At 53.9% G+C, this 16,073-nt stretch overlaps 40 non-coding genes across 40 annotated transcripts; 26 read left to right on the forward strand and 14 right to left on the reverse strand.

Annotated features, from left to right (window-relative positions):
* Positions 1 to 35: 35 nt before the first annotated feature.
* trnaa-agc (transfer RNA alanine (anticodon AGC)) lies at positions 36 to 108 on the reverse strand. The gene has a single exon. It is a non-coding gene; the product is annotated as a tRNA-Ala (tRNA).
* Positions 109 to 902: 794 nt separating this feature from the next.
* On the forward strand, positions 903 to 975 carry trnav-aac (transfer RNA valine (anticodon AAC)). The gene has a single exon. It is a non-coding gene; the product is annotated as a tRNA-Val (tRNA).
* Positions 976 to 1,092: 117 nt separating this feature from the next.
* On the forward strand, positions 1,093 to 1,166 carry trnai-aau (transfer RNA isoleucine (anticodon AAU)). Its single transcript has one exon. It is a non-coding gene; the product is annotated as a tRNA-Ile (tRNA).
* Positions 1,167 to 1,247: 81 nt separating this feature from the next.
* On the reverse strand, positions 1,248 to 1,320 carry trnaa-agc (transfer RNA alanine (anticodon AGC)). The gene has a single exon. It is a non-coding gene; the product is annotated as a tRNA-Ala (tRNA).
* A 794-nt stretch (positions 1,321 to 2,114) lies between these two features.
* trnav-aac (transfer RNA valine (anticodon AAC)) lies at positions 2,115 to 2,187 on the forward strand. The gene has a single exon. It is a non-coding gene; the product is annotated as a tRNA-Val (tRNA).
* A 117-nt stretch (positions 2,188 to 2,304) lies between these two features.
* Positions 2,305 to 2,378, forward strand: trnai-aau (transfer RNA isoleucine (anticodon AAU)). Its single transcript has one exon. It is a non-coding gene; the product is annotated as a tRNA-Ile (tRNA).
* Positions 2,379 to 2,459: 81 nt separating this feature from the next.
* trnaa-agc (transfer RNA alanine (anticodon AGC)) lies at positions 2,460 to 2,532 on the reverse strand. Its single transcript has one exon. It is a non-coding gene; the product is annotated as a tRNA-Ala (tRNA).
* A 794-nt stretch (positions 2,533 to 3,326) lies between these two features.
* Positions 3,327 to 3,399, forward strand: trnav-aac (transfer RNA valine (anticodon AAC)). The gene has a single exon. It is a non-coding gene; the product is annotated as a tRNA-Val (tRNA).
* Positions 3,400 to 3,516: 117 nt separating this feature from the next.
* Positions 3,517 to 3,590, forward strand: trnai-aau (transfer RNA isoleucine (anticodon AAU)). The gene has a single exon. It is a non-coding gene; the product is annotated as a tRNA-Ile (tRNA).
* An 81-nt stretch (positions 3,591 to 3,671) lies between these two features.
* trnaa-agc (transfer RNA alanine (anticodon AGC)) lies at positions 3,672 to 3,744 on the reverse strand. The gene has a single exon. It is a non-coding gene; the product is annotated as a tRNA-Ala (tRNA).
* Positions 3,745 to 4,538: 794 nt separating this feature from the next.
* On the forward strand, positions 4,539 to 4,611 carry trnav-aac (transfer RNA valine (anticodon AAC)). Its single transcript has one exon. It is a non-coding gene; the product is annotated as a tRNA-Val (tRNA).
* A 117-nt stretch (positions 4,612 to 4,728) lies between these two features.
* Positions 4,729 to 4,802, forward strand: trnai-aau (transfer RNA isoleucine (anticodon AAU)). Its single transcript has one exon. It is a non-coding gene; the product is annotated as a tRNA-Ile (tRNA).
* An 81-nt stretch (positions 4,803 to 4,883) lies between these two features.
* trnaa-agc (transfer RNA alanine (anticodon AGC)) lies at positions 4,884 to 4,956 on the reverse strand. The gene has a single exon. It is a non-coding gene; the product is annotated as a tRNA-Ala (tRNA).
* Positions 4,957 to 5,750: 794 nt separating this feature from the next.
* On the forward strand, positions 5,751 to 5,823 carry trnav-aac (transfer RNA valine (anticodon AAC)). The gene has a single exon. It is a non-coding gene; the product is annotated as a tRNA-Val (tRNA).
* A 117-nt stretch (positions 5,824 to 5,940) lies between these two features.
* trnai-aau (transfer RNA isoleucine (anticodon AAU)) lies at positions 5,941 to 6,014 on the forward strand. Its single transcript has one exon. It is a non-coding gene; the product is annotated as a tRNA-Ile (tRNA).
* An 81-nt stretch (positions 6,015 to 6,095) lies between these two features.
* Positions 6,096 to 6,168, reverse strand: trnaa-agc (transfer RNA alanine (anticodon AGC)). Its single transcript has one exon. It is a non-coding gene; the product is annotated as a tRNA-Ala (tRNA).
* A 794-nt stretch (positions 6,169 to 6,962) lies between these two features.
* On the forward strand, positions 6,963 to 7,035 carry trnav-aac (transfer RNA valine (anticodon AAC)). The gene has a single exon. It is a non-coding gene; the product is annotated as a tRNA-Val (tRNA).
* Positions 7,036 to 7,152: 117 nt separating this feature from the next.
* On the forward strand, positions 7,153 to 7,226 carry trnai-aau (transfer RNA isoleucine (anticodon AAU)). Its single transcript has one exon. It is a non-coding gene; the product is annotated as a tRNA-Ile (tRNA).
* An 81-nt stretch (positions 7,227 to 7,307) lies between these two features.
* trnaa-agc (transfer RNA alanine (anticodon AGC)) lies at positions 7,308 to 7,380 on the reverse strand. Its single transcript has one exon. It is a non-coding gene; the product is annotated as a tRNA-Ala (tRNA).
* A 794-nt stretch (positions 7,381 to 8,174) lies between these two features.
* Positions 8,175 to 8,247, forward strand: trnav-aac (transfer RNA valine (anticodon AAC)). Its single transcript has one exon. It is a non-coding gene; the product is annotated as a tRNA-Val (tRNA).
* Positions 8,248 to 8,364: 117 nt separating this feature from the next.
* On the forward strand, positions 8,365 to 8,438 carry trnai-aau (transfer RNA isoleucine (anticodon AAU)). The gene has a single exon. It is a non-coding gene; the product is annotated as a tRNA-Ile (tRNA).
* Positions 8,439 to 8,519: 81 nt separating this feature from the next.
* On the reverse strand, positions 8,520 to 8,592 carry trnaa-agc (transfer RNA alanine (anticodon AGC)). Its single transcript has one exon. It is a non-coding gene; the product is annotated as a tRNA-Ala (tRNA).
* Positions 8,593 to 9,386: 794 nt separating this feature from the next.
* trnav-aac (transfer RNA valine (anticodon AAC)) lies at positions 9,387 to 9,459 on the forward strand. Its single transcript has one exon. It is a non-coding gene; the product is annotated as a tRNA-Val (tRNA).
* A 117-nt stretch (positions 9,460 to 9,576) lies between these two features.
* On the forward strand, positions 9,577 to 9,650 carry trnai-aau (transfer RNA isoleucine (anticodon AAU)). The gene has a single exon. It is a non-coding gene; the product is annotated as a tRNA-Ile (tRNA).
* Positions 9,651 to 9,731: 81 nt separating this feature from the next.
* trnaa-agc (transfer RNA alanine (anticodon AGC)) lies at positions 9,732 to 9,804 on the reverse strand. Its single transcript has one exon. It is a non-coding gene; the product is annotated as a tRNA-Ala (tRNA).
* A 794-nt stretch (positions 9,805 to 10,598) lies between these two features.
* Positions 10,599 to 10,671, forward strand: trnav-aac (transfer RNA valine (anticodon AAC)). Its single transcript has one exon. It is a non-coding gene; the product is annotated as a tRNA-Val (tRNA).
* A 117-nt stretch (positions 10,672 to 10,788) lies between these two features.
* trnai-aau (transfer RNA isoleucine (anticodon AAU)) lies at positions 10,789 to 10,862 on the forward strand. The gene has a single exon. It is a non-coding gene; the product is annotated as a tRNA-Ile (tRNA).
* Positions 10,863 to 10,943: 81 nt separating this feature from the next.
* On the reverse strand, positions 10,944 to 11,016 carry trnaa-agc (transfer RNA alanine (anticodon AGC)). Its single transcript has one exon. It is a non-coding gene; the product is annotated as a tRNA-Ala (tRNA).
* Positions 11,017 to 11,810: 794 nt separating this feature from the next.
* On the forward strand, positions 11,811 to 11,883 carry trnav-aac (transfer RNA valine (anticodon AAC)). Its single transcript has one exon. It is a non-coding gene; the product is annotated as a tRNA-Val (tRNA).
* A 117-nt stretch (positions 11,884 to 12,000) lies between these two features.
* Positions 12,001 to 12,074, forward strand: trnai-aau (transfer RNA isoleucine (anticodon AAU)). The gene has a single exon. It is a non-coding gene; the product is annotated as a tRNA-Ile (tRNA).
* An 81-nt stretch (positions 12,075 to 12,155) lies between these two features.
* Positions 12,156 to 12,228, reverse strand: trnaa-agc (transfer RNA alanine (anticodon AGC)). The gene has a single exon. It is a non-coding gene; the product is annotated as a tRNA-Ala (tRNA).
* A 794-nt stretch (positions 12,229 to 13,022) lies between these two features.
* trnav-aac (transfer RNA valine (anticodon AAC)) lies at positions 13,023 to 13,095 on the forward strand. Its single transcript has one exon. It is a non-coding gene; the product is annotated as a tRNA-Val (tRNA).
* Positions 13,096 to 13,212: 117 nt separating this feature from the next.
* On the forward strand, positions 13,213 to 13,286 carry trnai-aau (transfer RNA isoleucine (anticodon AAU)). The gene has a single exon. It is a non-coding gene; the product is annotated as a tRNA-Ile (tRNA).
* Positions 13,287 to 13,367: 81 nt separating this feature from the next.
* Positions 13,368 to 13,440, reverse strand: trnaa-agc (transfer RNA alanine (anticodon AGC)). Its single transcript has one exon. It is a non-coding gene; the product is annotated as a tRNA-Ala (tRNA).
* A 794-nt stretch (positions 13,441 to 14,234) lies between these two features.
* trnav-aac (transfer RNA valine (anticodon AAC)) lies at positions 14,235 to 14,307 on the forward strand. Its single transcript has one exon. It is a non-coding gene; the product is annotated as a tRNA-Val (tRNA).
* Positions 14,308 to 14,424: 117 nt separating this feature from the next.
* trnai-aau (transfer RNA isoleucine (anticodon AAU)) lies at positions 14,425 to 14,498 on the forward strand. The gene has a single exon. It is a non-coding gene; the product is annotated as a tRNA-Ile (tRNA).
* Positions 14,499 to 14,579: 81 nt separating this feature from the next.
* trnaa-agc (transfer RNA alanine (anticodon AGC)) lies at positions 14,580 to 14,652 on the reverse strand. The gene has a single exon. It is a non-coding gene; the product is annotated as a tRNA-Ala (tRNA).
* A 794-nt stretch (positions 14,653 to 15,446) lies between these two features.
* trnav-aac (transfer RNA valine (anticodon AAC)) lies at positions 15,447 to 15,519 on the forward strand. The gene has a single exon. It is a non-coding gene; the product is annotated as a tRNA-Val (tRNA).
* Positions 15,520 to 15,636: 117 nt separating this feature from the next.
* On the forward strand, positions 15,637 to 15,710 carry trnai-aau (transfer RNA isoleucine (anticodon AAU)). Its single transcript has one exon. It is a non-coding gene; the product is annotated as a tRNA-Ile (tRNA).
* An 81-nt stretch (positions 15,711 to 15,791) lies between these two features.
* On the reverse strand, positions 15,792 to 15,864 carry trnaa-agc (transfer RNA alanine (anticodon AGC)). Its single transcript has one exon. It is a non-coding gene; the product is annotated as a tRNA-Ala (tRNA).
* Between the last annotated feature and the right edge of the window lie 209 nt (positions 15,865 to 16,073).

Genomic DNA, 16,073 nt, shown 5'->3' on the forward strand with positions numbered 1-16,073 from the left:
GTCTCTTTGCGTGGACCTTGGATAAAAGCTCTTGCTGGAGAATGCGGGCATCGATCCCGCTACCTCTCGCATGCTAAGCGAGCGCTCTACCATTTGAGCTAATTCCCCTTTTCCTTTGCTGCGCTCGTATCATTTGATGCCAAAGACATACCCGTCTCCAAAGCCCAGGGACTTCTTGGCTCACATGGTACAGGGCTAACGACACAGAGCATGGTCGGCGTACGCGCCAGCTGGCACGCGCAAGCGCAAGGCCTTGGACGATGGATAGCTCATCCGGACGAGGCGCAACTGAATGCTTTAAAGGTCCATGGCTCAATCAAGATGCCTTAAAGTGCGGTCATAGGCAACGTCTCTGTGCCCTTCATGGCTGCTTAAGTTGAAGTGATCTTACTGAGTGCGCTGTTCCATGTTGGGACCAGGAGGGGCGATGTAGCTCACCACCCTCTGAACTTCAGTTGCTACCACAGACAAGCCCATGCACAGCTTAGACTCAAGCTAAAAGTCCAGCAGCGTATGACACAGGCCATCAAGCCATTTTCATTAGTTTCGTGGGGAGCAGATCTGCCTTTCACGTGGGAAGTCGGTCTCCTCTGCCCTAACGAGGGGGGAGCTTCTGGACAAAGTCCATGCGGTCGGATTGGAAAACTGCCCTGCGATTGTGACTGCTGTCGGAGTAATGTGTTCAGCGCCTCGCTGGAAAATCAAAGAAAGGGCCACTGCGCCACGGGCAACGTGGCTGATTTCGGTACGGCCAAGTCTCCAAGACGCAGGGTCCTGGCTCACGGTAAAGTGCAGGTGTATTTCACCATGTAAAGAATTGATCAGTACGTCAGTCCAAAGTCAAGCTGTACTGGTCCCATGTGGCCTGTGGAATCTCAAGGTGGCCTCGAGGAGTGTAGCTGGTTTCTGTAGTGTAGTGGTTATCACGTTCGCCTAACACGCGAAAGGTCCCCGGTTCGAAACCGGGCAGAAACACGAGAGCTCCTCTTCTGTTTTTCACGGCCCGAGAGAAACATTTTTCTTGCATGTACATCGATCGTCGTCACTGGGAGCTCCTTTGTCGTTCCTGCTTGACGGGCGCTCGGTCCCCGAGGCCGGTTAGCTCAGTTGGTTAGAGCGTGGTGCTAATAACGCCAAGGTCGCGGGTTCGATCCCCGTACGGGCCAAAACAGCTTTTTCACGTTAACCCAGCAAGCGCCGTGGCCTCTGTCAGTCTCTTTGCGTGGACCTTGGATAAAAGCTCTTGCTGGAGAATGCGGGCATCGATCCCGCTACCTCTCGCATGCTAAGCGAGCGCTCTACCATTTGAGCTAATTCCCCTTTTCCTTTGCTGCGCTCGTATCATTTGATGCCAAAGACATACCCGTCTCCAAAGCCCAGGGACTTCTTGGCTCACATGGTACAGGGCTAACGACACAGAGCATGGTCGGCGTACGCGCCAGCTGGCACGCGCAAGCGCAAGGCCTTGGACGATGGATAGCTCATCCGGACGAGGCGCAACTGAATGCTTTAAAGGTCCATGGCTCAATCAAGATGCCTTAAAGTGCGGTCATAGGCAACGTCTCTGTGCCCTTCATGGCTGCTTAAGTTGAAGTGATCTTACTGAGTGCGCTGTTCCATGTTGGGACCAGGAGGGGCGATGTAGCTCACCACCCTCTGAACTTCAGTTGCTACCACAGACAAGCCCATGCACAGCTTAGACTCAAGCTAAAAGTCCAGCAGCGTATGACACAGGCCATCAAGCCATTTTCATTAGTTTCGTGGGGAGCAGATCTGCCTTTCACGTGGGAAGTCGGTCTCCTCTGCCCTAACGAGGGGGGAGCTTCTGGACAAAGTCCATGCGGTCGGATTGGAAAACTGCCCTGCGATTGTGACTGCTGTCGGAGTAATGTGTTCAGCGCCTCGCTGGAAAATCAAAGAAAGGGCCACTGCGCCACGGGCAACGTGGCTGATTTCGGTACGGCCAAGTCTCCAAGACGCAGGGTCCTGGCTCACGGTAAAGTGCAGGTGTATTTCACCATGTAAAGAATTGATCAGTACGTCAGTCCAAAGTCAAGCTGTACTGGTCCCATGTGGCCTGTGGAATCTCAAGGTGGCCTCGAGGAGTGTAGCTGGTTTCTGTAGTGTAGTGGTTATCACGTTCGCCTAACACGCGAAAGGTCCCCGGTTCGAAACCGGGCAGAAACACGAGAGCTCCTCTTCTGTTTTTCACGGCCCGAGAGAAACATTTTTCTTGCATGTACATCGATCGTCGTCACTGGGAGCTCCTTTGTCGTTCCTGCTTGACGGGCGCTCGGTCCCCGAGGCCGGTTAGCTCAGTTGGTTAGAGCGTGGTGCTAATAACGCCAAGGTCGCGGGTTCGATCCCCGTACGGGCCAAAACAGCTTTTTCACGTTAACCCAGCAAGCGCCGTGGCCTCTGTCAGTCTCTTTGCGTGGACCTTGGATAAAAGCTCTTGCTGGAGAATGCGGGCATCGATCCCGCTACCTCTCGCATGCTAAGCGAGCGCTCTACCATTTGAGCTAATTCCCCTTTTCCTTTGCTGCGCTCGTATCATTTGATGCCAAAGACATACCCGTCTCCAAAGCCCAGGGACTTCTTGGCTCACATGGTACAGGGCTAACGACACAGAGCATGGTCGGCGTACGCGCCAGCTGGCACGCGCAAGCGCAAGGCCTTGGACGATGGATAGCTCATCCGGACGAGGCGCAACTGAATGCTTTAAAGGTCCATGGCTCAATCAAGATGCCTTAAAGTGCGGTCATAGGCAACGTCTCTGTGCCCTTCATGGCTGCTTAAGTTGAAGTGATCTTACTGAGTGCGCTGTTCCATGTTGGGACCAGGAGGGGCGATGTAGCTCACCACCCTCTGAACTTCAGTTGCTACCACAGACAAGCCCATGCACAGCTTAGACTCAAGCTAAAAGTCCAGCAGCGTATGACACAGGCCATCAAGCCATTTTCATTAGTTTCGTGGGGAGCAGATCTGCCTTTCACGTGGGAAGTCGGTCTCCTCTGCCCTAACGAGGGGGGAGCTTCTGGACAAAGTCCATGCGGTCGGATTGGAAAACTGCCCTGCGATTGTGACTGCTGTCGGAGTAATGTGTTCAGCGCCTCGCTGGAAAATCAAAGAAAGGGCCACTGCGCCACGGGCAACGTGGCTGATTTCGGTACGGCCAAGTCTCCAAGACGCAGGGTCCTGGCTCACGGTAAAGTGCAGGTGTATTTCACCATGTAAAGAATTGATCAGTACGTCAGTCCAAAGTCAAGCTGTACTGGTCCCATGTGGCCTGTGGAATCTCAAGGTGGCCTCGAGGAGTGTAGCTGGTTTCTGTAGTGTAGTGGTTATCACGTTCGCCTAACACGCGAAAGGTCCCCGGTTCGAAACCGGGCAGAAACACGAGAGCTCTTCTTCTGTTTTTCACGGCCCGAGAGAAACATTTTTCTTGCATGTACATCGATCGTCGTCACTGGGAGCTCCTTTGTCGTTCCTGCTTGACGGGCGCTCGGTCCCCGAGGCCGGTTAGCTCAGTTGGTTAGAGCGTGGTGCTAATAACGCCAAGGTCGCGGGTTCGATCCCCGTACGGGCCAAAACAGCTTTTTCACGTTAACCCAGCAAGCGCCGTGGCCTCTGTCAGTCTCTTTGCGTGGACCTTGGATAAAAGCTCTTGCTGGAGAATGCGGGCATCGATCCCGCTACCTCTCGCATGCTAAGCGAGCGCTCTACCATTTGAGCTAATTCCCCTTTTCCTTTGCTGCGCTCGTATCATTTGATGCCAAAGACATACCCGTCTCCAAAGCCCAGGGACTTCTTGGCTCACATGGTACAGGGCTAACGACACAGAGCATGGTCGGCGTACGCGCCAGCTGGCACGCGCAAGCGCAAGGCCTTGGACGATGGATAGCTCATCCGGACGAGGCGCAACTGAATGCTTTAAAGGTCCATGGCTCAATCAAGATGCCTTAAAGTGCGGTCATAGGCAACGTCTCTGTGCCCTTCATGGCTGCTTAAGTTGAAGTGATCTTACTGAGTGCGCTGTTCCATGTTGGGACCAGGAGGGGCGATGTAGCTCACCACCCTCTGAACTTCAGTTGCTACCACAGACAAGCCCATGCACAGCTTAGACTCAAGCTAAAAGTCCAGCAGCGTATGACACAGGCCATCAAGCCATTTTCATTAGTTTCGTGGGGAGCAGATCTGCCTTTCACGTGGGAAGTCGGTCTCCTCTGCCCTAACGAGGGGGGAGCTTCTGGACAAAGTCCATGCGGTCGGATTGGAAAACTGCCCTGCGATTGTGACTGCTGTCGGAGTAATGTGTTCAGCGCCTCGCTGGAAAATCAAAGAAAGGGCCACTGCGCCACGGGCAAAGTGGCTGATTTCGGTACGGCCAAGTCTCCAAGACGCAGGGTCCTGGCTCACGGTAAAGTGCAGGTGTATTTCACCATGTAAAGAATTGATCAGTACGTCAGTCCAAAGTCAAGCTGTACTGGTCCCATGTGGCCTGTGGAATCTCAAGGTGGCCTCGAGGAGTGTAGCTGGTTTCTGTAGTGTAGTGGTTATCACGTTCGCCTAACACGCGAAAGGTCCCCGGTTCGAAACCGGGCAGAAACACGAGAGCTCTTCTTCTGTTTTTCACGGCCCGAGAGAAACATTTTTCTTGCATGTACATCGATCGTCGTCACTGGGAGCTCCTTTGTCGTTCCTGCTTGACGGGCGCTCGGTCCCCGAGGCCGGTTAGCTCAGTTGGTTAGAGCGTGGTGCTAATAACGCCAAGGTCGCGGGTTCGATCCCCGTACGGGCCAAAACAGCTTTTTCACGTTAACCCAGCAAGCGCCGTGGCCTCTGTCAGTCTCTTTGCGTGGACCTTGGATAAAAGCTCTTGCTGGAGAATGCGGGCATCGATCCCGCTACCTCTCGCATGCTAAGCGAGCGCTCTACCATTTGAGCTAATTCCCCTTTTCCTTTGCTGCGCTCGTATCATTTGATGCCAAAGACATACCCGTCTCCAAAGCCCAGGGACTTCTTGGCTCACATGGTACAGGGCTAACGACACAGAGCATGGTCGGCGTACGCGCCAGCTGGCACGCGCAAGCGCAAGGCCTTGGACGATGGATAGCTCATCCGGACGAGGCGCAACTGAATGCTTTAAAGGTCCATGGCTCAATCAAGATGCCTTAAAGTGCGGTCATAGGCAACGTCTCTGTGCCCTTCATGGCTGCTTAAGTTGAAGTGATCTTACTGAGTGCGCTGTTCCATGTTGGGACCAGGAGGGGCGATGTAGCTCACCACCCTCTGAACTTCAGTTGCTACCACAGACAAGCCCATGCACAGCTTAGACTCAAGCTAAAAGTCCAGCAGCGTATGACACAGGCCATCAAGCCATTTTCATTAGTTTCGTGGGGAGCAGATCTGCCTTTCACGTGGGAAGTCGGTCTCCTCTGCCCTAACGAGGGGGGAGCTTCTGGACAAAGTCCATGCGGTCGGATTGGAAAACTGCCCTGCGATTGTGACTGCTGTCGGAGTAATGTGTTCAGCGCCTCGCTGGAAAATCAAAGAAAGGGCCACTGCGCCACGGGCAACGTGGCTGATTTCGGTACGGCCAAGTCTCCAAGACGCAGGGTCCTGGCTCACGGTAAAGTGCAGGTGTATTTCACCATGTAAAGAATTGATCAGTACGTCAGTCCAAAGTCAAGCTGTACTGGTCCCATGTGGCCTGTGGAATATCAAGGTGGCCTCGAGGAGTGTAGCTGGTTTCTGTAGTGTAGTGGTTATCACGTTCGCCTAACACGCGAAAGGTCCCCGGTTCGAAACCGGGCAGAAACACGAGAGCTCTTCTTCTGTTTTTCACGGCCCGAGAGAAACATTTTTCTTGCATGTACATCGATCGTCGTCACTGGGAGCTCCTTTGTCGTTCCTGCTTGACGGGCGCTCGGTCCCCGAGGCCGGTTAGCTCAGTTGGTTAGAGCGTGGTGCTAATAACGCCAAGGTCGCGGGTTCGATCCCCGTACGGGCCAAAACAGCTTTTTCACGTTAACCCAGCAAGCGCCGTGGCCTCTGTCAGTCTCTTTGCGTGGACCTTGGATAAAAGCTCTTGCTGGAGAATGCGGGCATCGATCCCGCTACCTCTCGCATGCTAAGCGAGCGCTCTACCATTTGAGCTAACTCCCCTTTTCCTTTGCTGCGCTCGTATCATTTGATGCCAAAGACATACCCGTCTCCAAAGCCCAGGGACTTCTTGGCTCACATGGTACAGGGCTAACGACACAGAGCATGGTCGGCGTACGCGCCAGCTGGCACGTGCAAGCGCAAGGCCTTGGACGATGGATAGCTCATCCGGACGAGGCGCAACTGAATGCTTTAAAGGTCCATGGCTCAATCAAGATGCCTTAAAGTGCGGTCATAGGCAACGTCTCTGTGCCCTTCATGGCTGCTTAAGTTGAAGTGATCTTACTGAGTGCGCTGTTCCATGTTGGGACCAGGAGGGGCGATGTAGCTCACCACCCTCTGAACTTCAGTTGCTACCACAGACAAGCCCATGCACAGCTTAGACTCAAGCTAAAAGTCCAGCAGCGTATGACACAGGCCATCAAGCCATTTTCATTAGTTTCGTGGGGAGCAGATCTGCCTTTCACGTGGGAAGTCGGTCTCCTCTGCCCTAACGAGGGGGGAGCTTCTGGACAAAGTCCATGCGGTCGGATTGGAAAACTGCCCTGCGATTGTGACTGCTGTCGGAGTAATGTGTTCAGCGCCTCGCTGGAAAATCAAAGAAAGGGCCACTGCGCCACGGGCAACGTGGCTGATTTCGGTACGGCCAAGTCTCCAAGACGCAGGGTCCTGGCTCACGGTAAAGTGCAGGTGTATTTCACCATGTAAAGAATTGATCAGTACGTCAGTCCAAAGTCAAGCTGTACTGGTCCCATGTGGCCTGTGGAATCTCAAGGTGGCCTCAAGGAGTGTAGCTGGTTTCTGTAGTGTAGTGGTTATCACGTTCGCCTAACACGCGAAAGGTCCCCGGTTCGAAACCGGGCAGAAACACGAGAGCTCCTCTTCTGTTTTTCACGGCCCGAGAGAAACATTTTTCTTGCATGTACATCGATCGTCGTCACTGGGAGCTCCTTTGTCGTTCCTGCTTGACGGGCGCTCGGTCCCCGAGGCCGGTTAGCTCAGTTGGTTAGAGCGTGGTGCTAATAACGCCAAGGTCGCGGGTTCGATCCCCGTACGGGCCAAAACAGCTTTTTCACGTTAACCCAGCAAGCGCCGTGGCCTCTGTCAGTCTCTTTGCGTGGACCTTGGATAAAAGCTCTTGCTGGAGAATGCGGGCATCGATCCCGCTACCTCTCGCATGCTAAGCGAGCGCTCTACCATTTGAGCTAATTCCCCTTTTCCTTTGCTGCGCTCGTATCATTTGATGCCAAAGACATACCCGTCTCCAAAGCCCAGGGACTTCTTGGCTCACATGGTACAGGGCTAACGACACAGAGCATGGTCGGCGTACGCGCCAGCTGGCACGCGCAAGCGCAAGGCCTTGGACGATGGATAGCTCATCCGGACGAGGCGCAACTGAATGCTTTAAAGGTCCATGGCTCAATCAAGATGCCTTAAAGTGCGGTCATAGGCAACGTCTCTGTGCCCTTCATGGCTGCTTAAGTTGAAGTGATCTTACTGAGTGCGCTGTTCCATGTTGGGACCAGGAGGGGCGATGTAGCTCACCACCCTCTGAACTTCAGTTGCTACCACAGACAAGCCCATGCACAGCTTAGACTCAAGCTAAAAGTCCAGCAGCGTATGACACAGGCCATCAAGCCATTTTCATTAGTTTCGTGGGGAGCAGATCTGCCTTTCACGTGGGAAGTCGGTCTCCTCTGCCCTAACGAGGGGGGAGCTTCTGGACAAAGTCCATGCGGTCGGATTGGAAAACTGCCCTGCGATTGTGACTGCTGTCGGAGTAATGTGTTCAGCGCCTCGCTGGAAAATCAAAGAAAGGGCCACTGCGCCACGGGCAACGTGGCTGATTTCGGTACGGCCAAGTCTCCAAGACGCAGGGTCCTGGCTCACGGTAAAGTGCAGGTGTATTTCACCATGTAAAGAATTGATCAGTACGTCAGTCCAAAGTCAAGCTGTACTGGTCCCATGTGGCCTGTGGAATCTCAAGGTGGCCTCAAGGAGTGTAGCTGGTTTCTGTAGTGTAGTGGTTATCACGTTCGCCTAACACGCGAAAGGTCCCCGGTTCGAAACCGGGCAGAAACACGAGAGCTCCTCTTCTGTTTTTCACGGCCCGAGAGAAACATTTTTCTTGCATGTACATCGATCGTCGTCACTGGGAGCTCCTTTGTCGTTCCTGCTTGACGGGCGCTCGGTCCCCGAGGCCGGTTAGCTCAGTTGGTTAGAGCGTGGTGCTAATAACGCCAAGGTCGCGGGTTCGATCCCCGTACGGGCCAAAACAGCTTTTTCACGTTAACCCAGCAAGCGCCGTGGCCTCTGTCAGTCTCTTTGCGTGGACCTTGGATAAAAGCTCTTGCTGGAGAATGCGGGCATCGATCCCGCTACCTCTCGCATGCTAAGCGAGCGCTCTACCATTTGAGCTAATTCCCCTTTTCCTTTGCTGCGCTCGTATCATTTGATGCCAAAGACATACCCGTCTCCAAAGCCCAGGGACTTCTTGGCTCACATGGTACAGGGCTAACGACACAGAGCATGGTCGGCGTACGCGCCAGCTGGCACGCGCAAGCGCAAGGCCTTGGACGATGGATAGCTCATCCGGACGAGGCGCAACTGAATGCTTTAAAGGTCCATGGCTCAATCAAGATGCCTTAAAGTGCGGTCATAGGCAACGTCTCTGTGCCCTTCATGGCTGCTTAAGTTGAAGTGATCTTACTGAGTGCGCTGTTCCATGTTGGGACCAGGAGGGGCGATGTAGCTCACCACCCTCTGAACTTCAGTTGCTACCACAGACAAGCCCATGCACAGCTTAGACTCAAGCTAAAAGTCCAGCAGCGTATGACACAGGCCATCAAGCCATTTTCATTAGTTTCGTGGGGAGCAGATCTGCCTTTCACGTGGGAAGTCGGTCTCCTCTGCCCTAACGAGGGGGGAGCTTCTGGACAAAGTCCATGCGGTCGGATTGGAAAACTGCCCTGCGATTGTGACTGCTGTCGGAGTAATGTGTTCAGCGCCTCGCTGGAAAATCAAAGAAAGGGCCACTGCGCCACGGGCAACGTGGCTGATTTCGGTACGGCCAAGTCTCCAAGACGCAGGGTCCTGGCTCACGGTAAAGTGCAGGTGTATTTCACCATGTAAAGAATTGATCAGTACGTCAGTCCAAAGTCAAGCTGTACTGGTCCCATGTGGCCTGTGGAATCTCAAGGTGGCCTCAAGGAGTGTAGCTGGTTTCTGTAGTGTAGTGGTTATCACGTTCGCCTAACACGCGAAAGGTCCCCGGTTCGAAACCGGGCAGAAACACGAGAGCTCCTCTTCTGTTTTTCACGGCCCGAGAGAAACATTTTTCTTGCATGTACATCGATCGTCGTCACTGGGAGCTCCTTTGTCGTTCCTGCTTGACGGGCGCTCGGTCCCCGAGGCCGGTTAGCTCAGTTGGTTAGAGCGTGGTGCTAATAACGCCAAGGTCGCGGGTTCGATCCCCGTACGGGCCAAAACAGCTTTTTCACGTTAACCCAGCAAGCGCCGTGGCCTCTGTCAGTCTCTTTGCGTGGACCTTGGATAAAAGCTCTTGCTGGAGAATGCGGGCATCGATCCCGCTACCTCTCGCATGCTAAGCGAGCGCTCTACCATTTGAGCTAATTCCCCTTTTCCTTTGCTGCGCTCGTATCATTTGATGCCAAAGACATACCCGTCTCCAAAGCCCAGGGACTTCTTGGCTCACATGGTACAGGGCTAACGACACAGAGCATGGTCGGCGTATGCGCCAGCTGGCACGCGCAAGCGCAAGGCCTTGGACGATGGATAGCTCATCCGGACGAGGCGCAACTGAATGCTTTAAAGGTCCATGGCTCAATCAAGATGCCTTAAAGTGCGGTCATAGGCAACGTCTCTGTGCCCTTCATGGCTGCTTAAGTTGAAGTGATCTTACTGAGTGCGCTGTTCCATGTTGGGACCAGGAGGGGCGATGTAGCTCACCACCCTCTGAACTTCAGTTGCTACCACAGACAAGCCCATGCACAGCTTAGACTCAAGCTAAAAGTCCAGCAGCGTATGACACAGGCCATCAAGCCATTTTCATTAGTTTCGTGGGGAGCAGATCTGCCTTTCACGTGGGAAGTCGGTCTCCTCTGCCCTAACGAGGGGGGAGCTTCTGGACAAAGTCCATGCGGTCGGATTGGAAAACTGCCCTGCGATTGTGACTGCTGTCGGAGTAATGTGTTCAGCGCCTCGCTGGAAAATCAAAGAAAGGGCCACTGCGCCACGGGCAACGTGGCTGATTTCGGTACGGCCAAGTCTCCAAGACGCAGGGTCCTGGCTCACGGTAAAGTGCAGGTGTATTTCACCATGTAAAGAATTGATCAGTACGTCAGTCCAAAGTCAAGCTGTACTGGTCCCATGTGGCCTGTGGAATCTCAAGGTGGCCTCGAGGAGTGTAGCTGGTTTCTGTAGTGTAGTGGTTATCACGTTCGCCTAACACGCGAAAGGTCCCCGGTTCGAAACCGGGCAGAAACACGAGAGCTCCTCTTCTGTTTTTCACGGCCCGAGAGAAACATTTTTCTTGCATGTACATCGCTCGTCGTCACTGGGAGCTCCTTTGTCGTTCCTGCTTGACGGGCGCTCGGTCCCCGAGGCCGGTTAGCTCAGTTGGTTAGAGCGTGGTGCTAATAACGCCAAGGTCGCGGGTTCGATCCCCGTACGGGCCAAAACAGCTTTTTCACGTTAACCCAGCAAGCGCCGTGGCCTCTGTCAGTCTCTTTGCGTGGACCTTGGATAAAAGCTCTTGCTGGAGAATGCGGGCATCGATCCCGCTACCTCTCGCATGCTAAGCGAGCGCTCTACCATTTGAGCTAATTCCCCTTTTCCTTTGCTGCGCTCGTATCATTTGATGCCAAAGACATACCCGTCTCCAAAGCCCAGGGACTTCTTGGCTCACATGGTACAGGGCTAACGACACAGAGCATGGTCGGCGTACGCGCCAGCTGGCACGCGCAAGCGCAAGGCCTTGGACGATGGATAGCTCATCCGGACGAGGCGCAACTGAATGCTTTAAAGGTCCATGGCTCAATCAAGATGCCTTAAAGTGCGGTCATAGGCAACGTCTCTGTGCCCTTCATGGCTGCTTAAGTTGAAGTGATCTTACTGAGTGCGCTGTTCCATGTTGGGACCAGGAGGGGCGATGTAGCTCACCACCCTCTGAACTTCAGTTGCTACCACAGACAAGCCCATGCACAGCTTAGACTCAAGCTAAAAGTCCAGCAGCGTATGACACAGGCCATCAAGCCATTTTCATTAGTTTCGTGGGGAGCAGATCTGCCTTTCACGTGGGAAGTCGGTCTCCTCTGCCCTAACGAGGGGGGAGCTTCTGGACAAAGTCCATGCGGTCGGATTGGAAAACTGCCCTGCGATTGTGACTGCTGTCGGAGTAATGTGTTCAGCGCCTCGCTGGAAAATCAAAGAAAGGGCCACTGCGCCACGGGCAACGTGGCTGATTTCGGTACGGCCAAGTCTCCAAGACGCAGGGTCCTGGCTCACGGTAAAGTGCAGGTGTATTTCACCATGTAAAGAATTGATCAGTACGTCAGTCCAAAGTCAAGCTGTACTGGTCCCATGTGGCCTGTGGAATCTCAAGGTGGCCTCGAGGAGTGTAGCTGGTTTCTGTAGTGTAGTGGTTATCACGTTCGCCTAACACGCGAAAGGTCCCCGGTTCGAAACCGGGCAGAAACACGAGAGCTCCTCTTCTGTTTTTCACGGCCCGAGAGAAACATTTTTCTTGCATGTACATCGATCGTCGTCACTGGGAGCTCCTTTGTCGTTCCTGCTTGACGGGCGCTCGGTCCCCGAGGCCGGTTAGCTCAGTTGGTTAGAGCGTGGTGCTAATAACGCCAAGGTCGCGGGTTCGATCCCCGTACGGGCCAAAACAGCTTTTTCACGTTAACCCAGCAAGCGCCGTGGCCTCTGTCAGTCTCTTTGCGTGGACCTTGGATAAAAGCTCTTGCTGGAGAATGCGGGCATCGATCCCGCTACCTCTCGCATGCTAAGCGAGCGCTCTACCATTTGAGCTAATTCCCCTTTTCCTTTGCTGCGCTCGTATCATTTGATGCCAAAGACATACCCGTCTCCAAAGCCCAGGGACTTCTTGGCTCACATGGTACAGGGCTAACGACACAGAGCATGGTCGGCGTATGCGCCAGCTGGCACGCGCAAGCGCAAGGCCTTGGACGATGGATAGCTCATCCGGACGAGGCGCAACTGAATGCTTTAAAGGTCCATGGCTCAATCAAGATGCCTTAAAGTGCGGTCATAGGCAACGTCTCTGTGCCCTTCATGGCTGCTTAAGTTGAAGTGATCTTACTGAGTGCGCTGTTCCATGTTGGGACCAGGAGGGGCGATGTAGCTCACCACCCTCTGAACTTCAGTTGCTACCACAGACAAGCCCATGCACAGCTTAGACTCAAGCTAAAAGTCCAGCAGCGTATGACACAGGCCATCAAGCCATTTTCATTAGTTTCGTGGGGAGCAGATCTGCCTTTCACGTGGGAAGTCGGTCTCCTCTGCCCTAACGAGGGGGGAGCTTCTGGACAAAGTCCATGCGGTCGGATTGGAAAACTGCCCTGCGATTGTGACTGCTGTCGGAGTAATGTGTTCAGCGCCTCGCTGGAAAATCAAAGAAAGGGCCACTGCGCCACGGGCAACGTGGCTGATTTCGGTACGGCCAAGTCTCCAAGACGCAGGGTCCTGGCTCACGGTAAAGTGCAGGTGTATTTCACCATGTAAAGAATTGATCAGTACGTCAGTCCAAAGTCAAGCTGTACTGGTCCCATGTGGCCTGTGGAATCTCAAGGTGGCCTCGAGGAGTGTAGCTGGTTTCTGTAGTGTAGTGGTTATCACGTTCGCCTAACACGCGAAAGGTCCCCGGTTCGAAACCGGGCAGAAACACGAGAGCTCCTCTTCTGTTTTTCACGGCCCGAGAGAAACATTTTTCTTGCATGTACATCGCTCGTCGTCACTGGGAGCTCCTTTGTCGTTCCTGCTTGACGGGCGCTCGGTCCCCGAGGCCGGTTAGCTCAGTTGGTTAGAGCGTGGTGCTAATAACGCCAAGGTCGCGGGTTCGATCCCCGTACGGGCCAAAACAGCTTTTTCACGTTAACCCAGCAAGCGCCGTGGCCTCTGTCAGTCTCTTTGCGTGGACCTTGGATAAAAGCTCTTGCTGGAGAATGCGGGCATCGATCCCGCTACCTCTCGCATGCTAAGCGAGCGCTCTACCATTTGAGCTAATTCCCCTTTTCCTTTGCTGCGCTCGTATCATTTGATGCCAAAGACATACCCGTCTCCAAAGCCCAGGGACTTCTTGGCTCACATGGTACAGGGCTAACGACACAGAGCATGGTCGGCGTACGCGCCAGCTGGCACGCGCAAGCGCAAGGCCTTGGACGATGGATAGCTCATCCGGACGAGGCGCAACTGAATGCTTTAAAGGTCCATGGCTCAATCAAGATGCCTTAAAGTGCGGTCATAGGCAACGTCTCTGTGCCCTTCATGGCTGCTTAAGTTGAAGTGATCTTACTGAGTGCGCTGTTCCATGTTGGGACCAGGAGGGGCGATGTAGCTCACCACCCTCTGAACTTCAGTTGCTACCACAGACAAGCCCATGCACAGCTTAGACTCAAGCTAAAAGTCCAGCAGCGTATGACACAGGCCATCAAGCCATTTTCATTAGTTTCGTGGGGAGCAGATCTGCCTTTCACGTGGGAAGTCGGTCTCCTCTGCCCTAACGAGGGGGGAGCTTCTGGACAAAGTCCATGCGGTCGGATTGGAAAACTGCCCTGCGATTGTGACTGCTGTCGGAGTAATGTGTTCAGCGCCTCGCTGGAAAATCAAAGAAAGGGCCACTGCGCCACGGGCAACGTGGCTGATTTCGGTACGGCCAAGTCTCCAAGACGCAGGGTCCTGGCTCACGGTAAAGTGCAGGTGTATTTCACCATGTAAAGAATTGATCAGTACGTCAGTCCAAAGTCAAGCTGTACTGGTCCCATGTGGCCTGTGGAATCTCAAGGTGGCCTCGAGGAGTGTAGCTGGTTTCTGTAGTGTAGTGGTTATCACGTTCGCCTAACACGCGAAAGGTCCCCGGTTCGAAACCGGGCAGAAACACGAGAGCTCCTCTTCTGTTTTTCACGGCCCGAGAGAAACATTTTTCTTGCATGTACATCGATCGTCGTCACTGGGAGCTCCTTTGTCGTTCCTGCTTGACGGGCGCTCGGTCCCCGAGGCCGGTTAGCTCAGTTGGTTAGAGCGTGGTGCTAATAACGCCAAGGTCGCGGGTTCGATCCCCGTACGGGCCAAAACAGCTTTTTCACGTTAACCCAGCAAGCGCCGTGGCCTCTGTCAGTCTCTTTGCGTGGACCTTGGATAAAAGCTCTTGCTGGAGAATGCGGGCATCGATCCCGCTACCTCTCGCATGCTAAGCGAGCGCTCTACCATTTGAGCTAATTCCCCTTTTCCTTTGCTGCGCTCGTATCATTTGATGCCAAAGACATACCCGTCTCCAAAGCCCAGGGACTTCTTGGCTCACATGGTACAGGGCTAACGACACAGAGCATGGTCGGCGTACGCGCCAGCTGGCACGCGCAAGCGCAAGGCCTTGGACGATGGATAGCTCATCCGGACGAGGCGCAACTGAATGCTTTAAAGGTCCATGGCTCAATCAAGATGCCTTAAAGTGCGGTCATAGGCAACGTCTCTGTGCCCTTCATGGCTGCTTAAGTTGAAGTGATCTTACTGAGTGCGCTGTTCCATGTTGGGACCAGGAGGGGCGATGTAGCTCACCACCCTCTGAACTTCAGTTGCTACCACAGACAAGCCCATGCACAGCTTAGACTCAAGCTAAAAGTCCAGCAGCGTATGACACAGGCCATCAAGCCATTTTCATTAGTTTCGTGGGGAGCAGATCTGCCTTTCACGTGGGAAGTCGGTCTCCTCTGCCCTAACGAGGGGGGAGCTTCTGGACAAAGTCCATGCGGTCGGATTGGAAAACTGCCCTGCGATTGTGACTGCTGTCGGAGTAATGTGTTCAGCGCCTCGCTGGAAAATCAAAGAAAGGGCCACTGCGCCACGGGCAACGTGGCTGATTTCGGTACGGCCAAGTCTCCAAGACGCAGGGTCCTGGCTCACGGTAAAGTGCAGGTGTATTTCACCATGTAAAGAATTGATCAGTACGTCAGTCCAAAGTCAAGCTGTACTGGTCCCATGTGGCCTGTGGAATCTCAAGGTGGCCTCGAGGAGTGTAGCTGGTTTCTGTAGTGTAGTGGTTATCACGTTCGCCTAACACGCGAAAGGTCCCCGGTTCGAAACCGGGCAGAAACACGAGAGCTCCTCTTCTGTTTTTCACGGCCCGAGAGAAACATTTTTCTTGCATGTACATCGATCGTCGTCACTGGGAGCTCCTTTGTCGTTCCTGCTTGACGGGCGCTCGGTCCCCGGGGCCGGTTAGCTCAGTTGGTTAGAGCGTGGTGCTAATAACGCCAAGGTCGCGGGTTCGATCCCCGTACGGGCCAAAACAGCTTTTTCACGTTAACCCAGCAAGCGCCGTGGCCTCTGTCAGTCTCTTTGCGTGGACCTTGGATAAAAGCTCTTGCTGGAGAATGCGGGCATCGATCCCGCTACCTCTCGCATGCTAAGCGAGCGCTCTACCATTTGAGCTAATTCCCCTTTTCCTTTGCTGCGCTCGTATCATTTGATGCCAAAGACATACCCGTCTCCAAAGCCCAGGGACTTCTTGGCTCACATGGTACAGGGCTAACGACACAGAGCATGGTCGGCGTACGCGCCAGCTGGCACGCGCAAGCGCAAGGCCTTGGACGATGGATAGCTCATCCGGACGAGGCGCAACTGAATGCTTTAAAGGTCCATGGCTCAAT

Source organism: Hoplias malabaricus, chromosome 15 (genome assembly GCF_029633855.1).
Source record: "Hoplias malabaricus isolate fHopMal1 chromosome 15, fHopMal1.hap1, whole genome shotgun sequence".
Lineage (NCBI taxonomy): Eukaryota > Metazoa > Chordata > Actinopteri > Characiformes > Erythrinidae > Hoplias > Hoplias malabaricus.